This window comes from Orussus abietinus, unplaced genomic scaffold (genome assembly GCF_000612105.2).
Source record: "Orussus abietinus isolate OABI.00-Male unplaced genomic scaffold, Oabi_2.0 scaffold446, whole genome shotgun sequence".
Classification (NCBI taxonomy): Eukaryota; Metazoa; Arthropoda; class Insecta; order Hymenoptera; family Orussidae; genus Orussus; species Orussus abietinus.
The window spans coordinates 1-14,727 of NW_019394702.1; the positions used below are offsets into that span (position 1 = coordinate 1).

At 39.7% G+C, this 14,727-nt stretch overlaps 1 protein-coding gene across 1 annotated transcript in view; it reads left to right on the forward strand.

Annotated features, from left to right (window-relative positions):
* The first annotated feature begins 373 nt into the window (after nt 1–373).
* The window catches only part of LOC105702752 (transcription cofactor vestigial-like protein 4), a 50,441-nt gene continuing 36,087 nt past the window's right edge, over nt 374–14,727 (forward strand). Inside the window, exon 1 of the mRNA XM_012430571.1 lies at nt 374–528. The gene's annotated coding sequence lies outside the window, so the exon portion shown is untranslated. The remainder of the gene's footprint in view (nt 529–14,727) is intronic.

Below are 14,727 nucleotides of genomic sequence, written 5' to 3' on the forward strand. Positions count from 1 at the left end.
GGCAGCACACGGTGCGATCGCGCGACCCTGCACGTGAGCAATCTCCCAACTCATCTCTGATACACGTAGAAAGGCACGTATATTACAGGACGTATTATACTTACCCACCCCTGCTAGAGACATATTCTTACGTCCATGCCAGAGACGACCGAGCTCGATATCACCCGATACGTCCGTGTATTCGCGCAGCCGACACGAGCGTCGGAGTCGCCGCAGAGAGTCGGGCGGACTCTAGGCCATATTTGCCCCGAGCGCGGCGCAGGCGGCGATTGGCGGTTTTGGCCGCAGAGGGCGCCACGGTCGGCGAATGCCTCACATTCCGGCGTAACCTATAAGTGGTGGGGGGCGGCAGGCTGGCTCTCGTGTCAAACGGGCAAACGGGCCGCGCTCTCGGTGTGTCCGCCCGCATACCGCTGGATTTTCCCTCGTTTTCAATGAAAATACGCGCAGTGCAACGTCGCGCCGCGTCGGAGGAGATCGCGCCTCGCCGCTAGGGCCTCTTCCTCGGGATTGTCACGTCGAGAGCCGGTGAGTATCCTTGGCGAGCGCGCGGCCTCGCGGCCGAGGAATGCGGGCCGCGCCGTTTCCTTTTTCCTTTTCCTCACCCTACGCCGCATTCCTCTATCGATTCGGAGCCGGCGCGCGCTGTCGCCCGGAAAATCCGACGCCGCTCGCGGCCGGGTCGCCCCTTTTATTCGGGCCGGATCGCTCCGGGATTCCTCGCGGAGGGGTCGGACCTCGAAAGTGCGCCGGAATTCGGCCGGCGCGCCGAGCTGCGACGAGGGGACGGAGGTGCCCGCGATCCGATCGCGACTTCGCTCCTCGATAACCGGACCGGACGGCGATCCCAGCGACTGCGACTTTATTCTTGCCCATTCGACGCGAGTTTCCCCGCTACGGCACGCTTTTCGGACCTTTCGACCCCGAGGACGCATCAATAGTGTTTCGGAATTTGCCCGGCGCGGCATACGGAGAAAGAGATGGTATATCGCATGTGCCGTGGAAAGAACCTCGAGTATAGGACTGCAATGGGGTGATCTCTCGGGCAGAAAATTCATTATATCTGTCCTACGGTTTAAAAGTCCGGAATTTCATTACTTTACCTGGAGGAGATTCTTATGTATGCCCTTACTATTCTTCTGGCTGAGAGTATGAAATATTTCTTGTAGATTAACACTTTGTGGCAAATAATAAGAGAATCTCTGGCTGGTAGGACAAGAATTTTTTAGTATTCATTCGACCAGTGGTTTAGAAATCTGATTAACGTAACGATGCTCAAGCAAATTTCGGTAATCAGTTTCCTAGTCGCATTAATTAGTTTCTGGTTAATGGGAAGTACGGATCTTTTAATCGAGCGCATCTAGGTATATTAATCGGGACTTTTTGTTTTAGTGTTTCTGTTAAAAATTCATTGAAGTTATATCACAGAGTTGAGTATATGCGTTACTCATTTACTCGTCGATGGATAGACGCGAAAAGCGATTTGGGAATTTTTTGAACAAGGATCGTTGATCGGTTTTCCGTTTCTACATGCACTCGTTATGACTCGTTAACTTTGTGGCTCGTTTTTGTTCTTTGAAGAACGATGTAGAGTGAAATTGGGTGGAATTTTTTTTTCGGATAAAACGGCCCTGAAAAATTTTCTATCTATCAAAAGAATTAAAACTCCTACGAAAGCGGTTTGAAATTTGCACAGTACGTTGCTCGGAGAAAAAGAGGGAACAAGAGTGCGTATCGCGTATATTTACCCGTCGATAAAAAGACGAAAGATGTAGATTGAAATTGAGTAGTATTTTTTTCAGATAACACGCCCCTGAACATTTTTCTATCTATCAAAAAAATTAAAAGTCGTACGAAAGCGGTTTGAAATTTGCACAGTACGTTGTTTGGAGAGAAAGAAGGAACAAGAGTGCGTATCGCGTATATTTACCCGTCGATAAAGACACGAAAGATGTAGATTGAAATTGGGTGGCATTTTTTTTTAAGGTAAAACGCCCCTGAAACTTTTTCTACGTATCAAAAGAATTTAAAATCCTATGAAAACGGTTTGAAATTTGCACAGTGCGTTGTTTGGAGAGAAAGAAGAAACAAGAGTGCGTATCGCGTATATTTACTCGTCGATAAAGAGACAGGAAAAGAAACTCTTGGGAGTTCTTGTATACCACTTGTGAATCGACAGGTTTTCTGTTTGTATGTGCAATTATATTTCCTGAGCTTAGGGCTTGTTTTCTTTCCAGGAAAGTGATGTTAGTTCACTCGTAGCGGCATTCTTTTTCGGACAATAAGCTTATGGGGCTTTCCGGTCTGTCGGCGGGGTCAAAGATGTCTCTTGACACTTAAAATACTACGAGTAATTGTGGTGCTTTTTTATTAACACGTTTAAACAAATGTAGTTTGTATCATTCATTTTCTCTCTTCGTCTGTTACAGTACACAGATTTTCGGGAATTTCTCGGTTGGCTTTAAGTTTTCGTATCTGTTGATGGCTCCATGGTTTTCAAACAATTTTAAGTTGTTCTCTGTTAAGCGCTTTCCACATTTTTTTTTTTTAATTCATCATCATTCCGCAACCAATTCTAGAAATACATATTGAAATATTCCGCTGTCTAGTAGGAACCATATTGCGCTCCGAAAATATTTTGGAATTTGCTCGGTGCGCAACGTGAACAGAAAAAAAGAACGTTAAATGGCGTATCTACTCGTCGATAACTATACGGGACCGGGTAATAGCCATAGAAGCTGATGTAAGGCACTTAAAAACAAGAAAAAAGAGAGATACGAGAAGGCACTCTTGGCCAATCGTCAAAGACTCGGTTCTTAATTCCGTTTAGTCTGTTATTTTAACGTTTACAAGAGTTTGCGGCCTGCCTTGAGCTTGGTTTTTTTATTGAAATATTGATATGAGAGGGCCATTATATATAAAGCGGAAAAATATTTATAAAACTTTTCTCCAAACTGGGTACACCAAATAATTTGAAATATTAACTAGTGATTATAGAGGCCCTAAGAAAGAACGCGATGCTCGCAAAATTTCATTTTTTACGAAAAAAAAATGTGATCTTGGTTCTAGTCTAGGCTAAATAAACAAAAATTTTCGTTGAAAAATGAAATCACATGAGCGTCACGTTATTCCTTAGGGCCTCCATAATCATGTGTTAAAGTTTTAAATGGTTCGGTGCGTCCTGTTTTTGGAGAAAGGTTTTATAAATATTTTGTCCTTCTAATATGATCCTTTCATATCACGTTAAGGTGACGTTAAAATGTTTATAAAACTTTTCTCCAAACAGGGTGCACCGAATAATTAAAAACTTTAACATGTGATTATGGAGGCCCTAAGGAAGAACGCGACTCTCATGAAACTTCATTTTTCAAAGAAAAATTTGTCATGTATCCCAGACTAGAACGAAGGACATATATTTTTATTTAAAAAATGAAATTTCATAAGCATGGCGTTCTTTCCTAGGGTCCCCATAATCACGTGTTAAAGTTTCCAACGATTCGGGGTACCCAGTTTGGAGAAAAGTCTTATCAATATTTTGACATTCTAATATATAGAATAACCCTTTCATATCACCGTAATACCGCTTGCTTCTAAGCAATATTTATCTGGGGTCGAGTCGTTGTCAATCTTATTTGCTTTGTCGGCCTGTCGGTGCTTCGAAAATACTTTGGAATATTCACGATAAGTCGTACGGAGAAAGACGGAGAAATGGATAGATAAAGTGAAAGAGACGGGGCAGATCGCGTATTTGCTCGTCGATAAGGATACGAGAGGAGTCTCTTGGGAATCGTCATACTCGGTTCGTAGGTCGACTAATTTTACGTTTTTACGCGTTTGAGGCACGAGATGTGTTTTTTGCGTCGATTGGAATATTTCGCGGGTCGACGCGCAGAATTATAATCTTCCTCGACGCCATGTGACTGAAATCGCATATCCGTGTATGTACACTTATAATCTTTAAGATGACACGAAAGCGTATGAGAAATTGAACCGACGTCGATAAAATAAAATCCATCTATACCCTTTTTTGGTGGTAATGCCGTTTTCAATACTCAAGTGGTAACAGAAGCTGGCGCGTCCCGTTACCGACATTTATATTTATGTTGAAGTCTTTAAGAATCTACGCTGATAATTATGCCAACTGAAGCGTTCCATGTCATTTCAGTAAAGTAATGATGAATAGATCGATGTAGAGCTGTCGAAATCCCGGGAATTTATTATTCTAACGAGTAATCTGTTTAGGACAAGCGTCGCCATCTGTGACGTTTAGCTGCAACTAAATTTTTTCTCCAAAGACACGTGTTAACCCCTGGACAAGCGAGCATTCTCTTGCAATCGTTGGTGAAAGTATTTTCCATATCTTCCCATCTGACTTTGTAATATTCCATTTCTACGGTATTCTGAATTGTTCGAGCTAGGTCCTGAAACTCTTCATTTTTAATTCTAAGCCTCCAAGAAGCGTAAAACATCGAAAACATACCCGGACCACGCCAGGTTGGTTCTAGTCCACGATAAGTAAATAAATTTTGGATGAAAAGTGAAATTTCGTCAGTTTCAGGACCTACTTTAAGGCCTACATATTCTCGTGGTAAAATTTGAAACAAATCGGTACACCAAATTCGGGGAATACTTTCTCCAACGATTTGGCTTCTCGGATATATATAGGCTGACTCACATATCACTTTCATATCACCTTAAGGTGAAGTGAAACCCCCTTCAAATCAGTCGATTCGAATACAACACTTTTTTTTAACTAACTTTAAGGGTATTAGACCAAACTATCCGAAACTTTGACACATCACTCCTGATCGTCTAAGAATTGTCCTAACACAATCAAAATATGGATTTTTGAAAAAAAATTTTTAACTCAGCCCAGACCTAAACTAAAATGGCGTCGAGCTCTCATATTTCGATCGATATACAATTATCGAAAGCTCTGATATGATAAACGAAAAGGTCAGAACAATTATACGACAATTTAGAACACTGGTAATCGATAAATTCACATTTGAACGGGATAAAGGCAAAAAAAGTGTTGTATGTGCTTCTATGCTAAAATAATGGGAATACGAGGTCTCGATGTGAAAATTTAATTGATCTGGAAATCACAGATAGCGCAGGAGGTCCCAAAAAGAATGAATCCAGAGGATTTCTGGAGTTTTACTTCGATTTATTGATATCAAGAAACTCGGTAGAGTTTCGAGCCAAATATTTATTGTACGAAAACAACAGGTGGAATATGCCATTTGATACAATATCCAATATAATTCGACACAGCTGTCAATATAAAAACGAACGTCGGCAACTTAGGCATTTTGAAAAATCTTTATCTACGTCGATCAAGTTCCTCGACGTGTTTCACTTCACTTTAAGGTGATATGAAAGTGCCAACAGAGAGGTCTCGTTTATGAAACTTTTCTCCGGACTGGGTGTACCGATTCGTCTGAAATTTTCCCACATAAATGTGGAAGCCATAAGGAATTCAGATAGACAAGTGATGTAAAATTTGCATGAAATTTGCCTCATAAATATCATGAAACGAGTCACGAGGGTGTCGGCTATGAGTCCTCATTTGAAACTCATATCTGTAGTACACAATGACGAACCCAAAATACTTAAATATGAAACAAAGTTAAGTACATGCAATGTCTCAATGTTTGTACTCATACGTACAGCTAAGTTTATCTCACGCATTGCTGATAAACAATTGCAGCGTCCCTAGCTCATATTTGAGTCATGGCGTGATGGAAACGGGAACATGGAGCAACGTCATGTTTAGCTCACATTTGTAGCATTAGCTAACTTCATACAATGTCCGCAAATTAATGCAATGGAATGACGTTGCGACTCCTGTTAAATGTTCCATAAATTTTCTGCTGATAAATGTCGGTTATGGCATAACTGACACATGACTCGAATATGCGATAAATATATTGCTACAACTGTTTATGACAAATTTACAGCAGATTTTTTCTTCAGATTTATTGTGTAATATGCGTACATATATTGCAGACATTTCATGCAGCAAATGGTCTGCAAATTGTTTGTAATTCGATTTTCCACATCATATTATGATCATGAATTTCTATCTGGGAAGGTCCTGACACCCATGAAATTTCAATTTATTTCAAATTTATCTATAGACATTTAACAAGATTTTTAATTTCATGGGTATCAGAATCTGTCTTAGGGCCTTCACATTAATGTGGTAAAATTTCAGGCGATTCCGTAAATTAATATTAATTAAATAAGGCAGCACACGGTGCGATCGCGCGACCCTGCACGTGAGCAATCTCCCAACTCATCTCTGATACACGTAGAAAGGCACGTATATTACAGGACGTATTATACTNTTGCATCAGTGTTTTCGTCGCTTGGCAAAGAAAATTACGGTGCAGAGGATTAATGTCGCTCGAAACTAGCTTCCTTTGATAGTGAATATTTGCATGCCTTTTTCGAAATTCTATCGAGGCACTTGTTTATCAGTTGTACATTTATAAGCTTCTTAATTGATAAAAATTGATATAAACCCTGATTTTACAAACAAATAGGTTAATATTTAAAAATTTCACTTTGCATCAGTGTTTTCGTCGCTTGGCAAAGAAAATTACGGTGCAGAGGATTAATGTCGCTCGAAACTAGCTTCCTTTGATAGTGAATACTTGCATGCCGTTTTTGAAATTCTCTCGAGGCTTTTCTACCGAAAAAGCTGGGGCCGTTTCTAGGGCGCGTCGGAATTCGCGCGATGCGCCGCCTGAAAACGGATACGAGGCCGTATGTTTGCTTATCGATAAACACTCCCTCCAAGTACCGCTTTCTACGGAATCTGAGTAATCGGGAAATAGTTTTGCACTGAGCTTGCATTCTTGCTCACTTTTGTCGGCAGTTCACCTGAACCTCGGGCAGGAAATCGTAAGTCGTTGAGGTGTACGTTGTTCTCGTCGGATTCAGTCAGAAGGCCAGACTTGGAAACTCGTTTCAAATAGTTTATATGCAATTACCTTGCTCGCCCAAAAGAATTGCAGAAATGAAGGTGATACGAAAGCGTGATATGTACATAAGAAAAAGTCAAAATATTTATGAAACTTTTCTCCAAACTGGGTGCACTGAATTATTTCAAGCTTTAACATGTGATTATGAAGGTCCTAAGAAATAACGCGCTACTCGTGAAATTTCTTTTTTAGAAAAAGATTTTGTACTTATCTCGGACAAGAACGAAGAAAAGATTTTTTTTTTTTTCGAAAAATGAAATTTCACGGGCAGCGCTGTTCTTCCTTAAAACCTCCATAATCACGTGTTGAAGTTATAAATAATTTGGTGCACCTAGTTTGGAGAAAAGTTTTATAAATATTTTGACTTTTTGGTATGTATATATCACACTTTTATATTACCTTAAGGTGATATGAAAGGGTCATTCTACATATATCAAAACGTGAAGATATTTATAAAACTTTTCTGCAGACTGGGTGCACCGAGTCATTTGAAACTTCAACAAGTGATTATGGAGGTTCTAAGGAAGAACGCGATGCTCGTGAAATTTTATTTTTCACAAAAATATGTGATATTGGTTCTAGTCTAGTCTAATTAAACAAACATTTTTTTGAAAATTGAAATTTCACGAGCATCGCGTTCTTCCTTAGGTTATTCATAATCACGTGCTGAAGTTTCAAATGATTCATAGAATGACACTTTCATATCACCTTAAGATATATTCTATATATCAAAATGTGAAGATATATATGAAACTTTTTTCCAAACTGGGTACACCGAATTATTTTAAACTTTAGTACGTGATTATGGAGAACGCGATGCTCGTAAAATTTCATTTTTTCATAAAAATGTGTGATCTTGGTTCTAGTCTAGGCTAGTTGAACAAAATTTTTTTAGAAAAATGAAATTTCATGAGCATCGCGTTCTTCCTTAGGGTCTTCATAATCACGTGCTGAAGTTTCAAATGATTCATAGAATGACCCTTTCGTATCACCTTAAGGTATATTCTGTATATGAAAATGTGAAGATATGTAGCAAACTTTTCTGCAGACTGGGTGCACCGAGTCATTTTAAACTTCAACAAGTGATTATGGAGGTTCTAAGGAATAACGCGGTGCTCGTAAAATTTCATTTAAAAAAGAATATATATATATATATATAATGTATTCTTGGTTCCAGTCTGGGATAATTAAAAAAATTTCATTTCATATTTTCATTCATATCCCTTTAAGCCATATTACTTAAGCATAAGTCGATTTGTTTAAAATACCCGTACGTAGTCAATTTAAAAAAAAAACACACACATTGATTAACACTAAATATTAACGAAGCTCCGACGAAATGCAAGTGTTAGCTCATCGTTGATTTGCACACGGAGAGGAAAACGCTTTTCGGAGCACGTTTCATATGAAATTGGGTGAAATTGAGACCTAGGCCTGATGCTGTTACGTCGATACGAGTTTCTGCTGGATTCGTGAGACTCGGTCCATTGTACGTGCTCTTCGTACCGAGTGCGATGGTTAATGGTACCCCTCGCATCCGGTCGGCTCTCTTTCCTATTGCCGCTCAAATGTCGTCTTGTTTTTGAGAGCCCGGCTAGGGTTCCCGCAGATTCTATGTCAAATTAAAACGGATCAGTTTAGTCCGTTTAAGGGGATGTGAAAGTGAAATTCCGAGAGGTCGATCGTTCCCTAGTAGCACGAAATATTTGTCCTGTACTTTCTATATATTTAACGAATATCGTACATTTTGTAAATGTTTACCAGACATTTGAAATATTTGCAAAACGTTTACTTTAGAATATTATCCCTATATTATTTATATAATATTACCTCCATGTATTTTCATAATATTTTTCTTCCAGATATACGAAACATTTTGTTTCATTTTAATACAAGTATTTTTTAAATATTATCTGCCGAATACATTATAAACGTTTTAAATATATTTAAAATGAAAATCACACGTTTTGCTCCCATAATGAAATAGAGGAACGAAAATATTACAATAATTTTATCGTGTTTTTTTATGCCAAATGAAATGTCCGATAATAGTCGTGAAGTAAATGAAATGTATTTTTATTATATGTTCATAAATTAAAATAAATAATTTCTATATATGTTTATAAACTATTGAAACTAATTATGTCATTGAGATTTTCAACAAATATTTCAAATATTTTCGAATGAAATCTACAAGAAATCTTAAAAAATCTGTCGCTCGAGATATTTAGCAAAGATTACAAAGAAATATTTAGAAATTATTCCATGCTACTAGGGTTTATGAAACTCTTCTACGAATTGGGGCCGCCTAATCGTTTCTAACTTCACAACGTGAACATGGAGGCTATATGGAAGGTCCTAACCCTCGTGAAATTTCATTTTTTATAAAAAGTTTTGACTATCTATAAATAAATTATAAAAGAATTGAATTTTTATGGGCGTTAGGACTTTCCTTGTTGCCTCCATATTCACATTGTCTAGTTTGAAATGATTTGGATTACCTAATTCGGAGAAAAGTTTCATAAACGAGACCTCTTTCTTCTTTGAAAAAGTGAACTTTCCTGAGCGTCGCGTTCTTCCTTAGGGCTTTCATATTCACGTGCTAAAGTTCCAAACGATTCGATACACCCTGTTTGGAAATGTTTTATAAATATTTTGACGTTTGCTATATTATGACATATAGTTTAGTTTAATATATAGAATGGCCCTTTCATATCATCTTAAGACTACAGGGCCACTGCCAGGATTCGATAATGATGGTTACTTCATAGTTGACTATCTATTTTCTAATCAACTTGTTTGTTTAATTTTAGGATCTTTCTCTACAAAGTTCTTTCACGGACGCCTCTATTTTAGACAACAATGCCTTCTTTGGTTTTTCGAAGTGAAACTTCCTATGACACGACAGTACGCGTAAGTTCACGCGTTAAAAAAGTAACCCATAAATTTAAATAACATACACCATTTATATTCACTTTTATGCGTCACTATTTGCAATTTGCGTAAACGCGTTCCTTAGCATTAACGCGCTATTCTCCGAGTTCATTATCGACCCTTAAAATGAAATAAAAGTAATATAAGTAAAAAATAAAAATAACGATACCCAAAATAATTCTCTCGGGCGCAGATTTTTTTCTACCGGTTGTTTCAGTTTGTATGAGTTATATGTCACTTATCTTGCGATTTTACTTAAGATTATTTTACGGAATAAGATCATCTCGCTCTTAAAATTCAATCATCGAACTTCCTAATCGATTTTTTATGGATGCCTTATTATTTAACCTTGACACAATTCTTGCCGCGCTCGACCTCTCGGATCATCCGAGAGCTTTTGTCGTATCTCTTCTCGTGGATTTATTAAAATCATAAAAAGAACCTTTGAGGCCAACGGGACGCTTACAATTAGAAAAACTTGCATCGCTTACGACTTCTGAGGTCATCTCTGATCGCATTTACTTTGCTCTTTATGCCTCTTTTTATCAAGGCTGGGGGAGAATGATTATTGAGGGGTTGAAGGAACTTCCTAATCAATTCTCTATGGATGCCTTATAATTTAACCTTGACACGATTCTTTCCGCGCTTGACCCGAATCATTCGAGAGCTTTTCTCGTATCTCTTCTGGCCGGTTTATTAAGGTGAAGTGAAACCCCCCTCAAATCAGTCGATTCGAATACAACCCTTTTTTTTAAGGGTATTGGACCAAACTGTCCACAACTTTGATACATGATTCGTAATCATTTAAGAATTGTCTTGATACATTCAAAATTTGGATTTTTCAAACAAAATTTTTAACAGCCCAGACCAGAACCAAAATGGCGTCGAGCTCTCATATTTCGATCAATATACAATTATTGAAGGCCCTAATATGAGAAACGAAAGGGTCAGGACAATTTTACGACAATTTAGAACACTCTGGTAATCGATAAACTCGCATTTGAACGGGATAAAGGCAAAAAAAGTGTTGTATGTGCTTCTATGCTAAAACGATGGGAATACGAGGTCTTAGAGTAAAACTTTAATTGACCTCGAATTCACAGATGGCGCAGGGGGTCCCTCTGCAGTCAATTAGAGCCCCAGAAAGCACGAATCCAGAGAATTTCTGGAGTTTTACTTCGATTTCTTTATAATTATTGTACGAAAACGACAGGTGGAGTATGCCATTTGGTACAATACCCAATATACTTCAACCCAGCTGTCAATATAAAAACGAACGTCGGCAACGTAGGTATTTAGTAAACTTTTCTTTATCGACGTCGATCAAGTTCCTCGACGTGTTTGACTTCACCTTAAAATCATAAAAAGAACCTTTAAGGCCACCGGGACGCTTAGAAAAACTTGCATCGCTTACGAATTCTGAGGTCATTTCGGATCGCATTTGCTTTGCTCTTTACGCTCTTTTTATCAAAGCTGGGGAGAATGTCCGGGGTCAGCGATGATCCTAGAGATGATCCAGGGGTTGAGGGATCGTAAGAAATCGTCGGATTCGCGGTCCGACGGCATCTCCGGTGGCCGCGGATGCCGGGAGAGGCTTGCTTGGAAACGTCATCGCGTATGAAAAAGTGAAAGAGCGAAAGAGCGAAAGAGCGAAAAAGCGGCGAGCTCGCGCGAATCGCGAGACGCGCTCGCCGGAGCGAGGAATCCTTGAAGGCTGCTACCGCGATGCGACTACGAGACTGGAAACGAGAGAGGAATCCCGATCCGCCGCCGATACTCCAGGGTATGGCGGGGACCGAGACGGAGAGGAATCCCGATTCGCCGGCGACACTCGGAGATATTAACGGAGAGAAAGAGGGAGAGAGGACGACCGGGAGAGGGATAAGGAGGGTCGCGGAGGCGCCGGCCCGACTCGGGATATTCGCACGAGCGGATTCGGATTCCTTCTCTATTCCGTGGACGGGTCGCGTGGGCGCGAATGCTCGCTCGAGTTGGATCGGTCTCTCTGGCGTGATAAGGTACACGCTCGAGGACTCCGTTAAGGCGATTGTCAATTTCGGGTAGGGTTCTTGGTGAAACATTCTGAATTTCGACGGATAGTTCGAAATCCCTCCGCAAGGGGCGATTTCAGAATCCTTTCCCCTTGAAGACTTGTAAGGGGATTTTTCATCATTTTTTGTCTTTGTCCTGCGATTAGTCGCTTTAAAGCAATTCATTGCCTGAAGTAGGTTATCTTTTAACGTGGACGCGTACGGGCACGAGGACTCCCTTAAGACAATTGTCAATTTCGAGTAGAGTCCTTGGTGAAACGTTCTATGAGTTTCGACGGATAGTTCAAAATCCCTCCGCGAGGGGCGATGTAAGAATCCTTTCCCCTGAACAATTACAAATGAATCTTTCATCATTTTTTCTCCTTATCCTGCGATTAGTCGCGTGAGAGCGAATACTTGCCTGAATTGGATTGTTTCCTTTAGCGTGAAATGGTACACGCTCGAGGACTCCGGTAAGGGGATGTAAAAGTGGCATCCGAAAGCTCAATCGTTCATAAAACTTGTCAACGAACTGGGTGTTTCAAANATCGAATTGAGAGAAAAGTTTAATAAACAAAACCTCGTCGTCGCCACTTTCACATCACGTTAAGGTGATCCGAAAGTTCAATTGTTCATAAAACTTTTCTACTAGTTGGGTGTCTCAAATCGTTTCATTCTTTAAAACCTGAATATAGAGACTTTAAGGTAGGTCCAGAAACTCGGGAAATTTCATTTTTATTAACTATTTCTAAAATACCTATAAACAAACTTGAAAAGAATTGAAATTTCATGAGTTTCAGGACCTTCCTTATAGTCTCCCTGTTCACGTTGTAAGGTTTCAAACTATTCGGTAAATCGAGTTGGGACAAAAGTTTTATAAACGAAACCTCTTCGACCCCACTTTCACATCACCTTAAGATGATTGTCAATTTCGGGTAGGGTCCTTGGTGAAACGTTCTGAGTTTCGACGGATAGTTCGAAATCCCTCCGTGAGGGGCGATTTCAGAATCCTTTCCTCCTGAACACTTATGAGGGGATTTTTCATCATTTTTTGTTTTTGTCCTGCGATTAATCACGTGAGAACGAATGCTCGCTCGAGTTGTATCTGAGAACAATCTGAATTTCAAAATCTCTCCTCGGGGAGTAATTTGGGACTATTTTCTGATTGCGTGCCAACGGATTTGGATCCTTTTATTTCTTCATTCTGCGATTAGTTGGCTAGACAAGAATACTAGAGCGGGTCTCTTCGCTTGATTATTCCCTCTAGCCTGGAAAAAGAATATACACAAGCAGGAATTCCTTGAGGCGTTTGTCAATTTGAGAGATGGTCCTTTCTTTCGATACTTGCACGAGTCTGAGGAAGGTATTCAGGAATCCCTCCGCGAGGAATAATTTAGGAACTATTTCCCCAGGACCGCAAGCGAAATAATTTTCGAATTTTTTCTTCTTTTTTTTTTTCCCCCGCTATTCTGCGATTAGTCGCGTGAGGGTAAATGCTCGTACGAGACGTCTTCGTTTATTTCCTCTGTCGCGAAAGTGTACACATTTAGGAATTCCTCGGGACGATCGTCGATCACGGTATTCTAGGAAAGTATTTTGAAATTCCTTATCGAGGAACATTTGTGTGGACATTCATTTCCCTTTATCACGTACAAAATGGGTCGTCAAAAACTCCTTTTCGGTATCTTTTATCCTTTGATATCGTTGCGTGAGACCGGTGGAACATCCGTTATAGAAATTACGAACTCTTTGTTTTAATAAATTCAGTTCTTTAGATATATATTTTTTCGTAACTTTATTTCTTCACTTATAATTTCATATATAGGTTCAGTTTTCCGCTGGACGAATTGTATTGTATTGTTAAAGTGATGTGAAAGTGGCATCGAAGAGGTTTCTTCTATACCAAAACGATGGCAATACGAGGTCTCGGAGTGAAAATTTAATTGACCTGGAAATCACAGATGGCGCAGGGGGTCCCTCTGCAGTCAATTAGGGCCCCAGAAAGTATGAATCCAGAAGATTTCTGGAGTTTTACTTCGACTTCTTTATAATTATTATACGAAAACGACAGGTGGAGTATGCCATTTGGTACAATACTCAATATAATTCGACCCAGCTGTCAATATAAAAACGAACGTCGGCAACGTAGGCATTTAGAAAAATCTTATTTATCGACGTCGATCAAGTTCCTCGACGTGTTTCACTTCACCTTAAATAAGAAATCTTTTTCTCGGGGTGCCATAGCAAAAAGGAGGGAAAAAAAAAGACGAGTTCAACGAGTCGCGATTTGGACGTTCAATTCATATTTTTAATAGAAATATTTGTAATACAGTGTACAATGACATGACATTGTCCGCACATGATTGTGCAGAAAATTAGGTGGATGATTCGAAGCATCGTTGAGAAGGATTGACTGGAACACGTGTTTAAACAAAGAGTATTTAAGAACCTCTCGGGGCATTTGAAATGACAAAGAGGCGGAGATTTTTCTTCAAATCCAAGAAGGAAGGATAGAGGGGAAACGGGGGAGAAGAATTCTCCGGATTTGTACTCCACCGGTTTAGGCAGATTCCTCTGTTTCTTGAACGCGTGGGCGGTGACTGCCGGCTGAATCGCCACCAAGAATTCTTTCTCTTTCTCATTCTCGCTCAAGCTCTCTTTCTCTCTCTCCTTTTCCCTCCCGTGCCCCTCCTGCGCACGGGAGGGAAAAGGAGAGAGAGAAAGAGCTGGAGCGAGAAGGAGAAGGAGGAGGAATTATTATAAGAAGTATT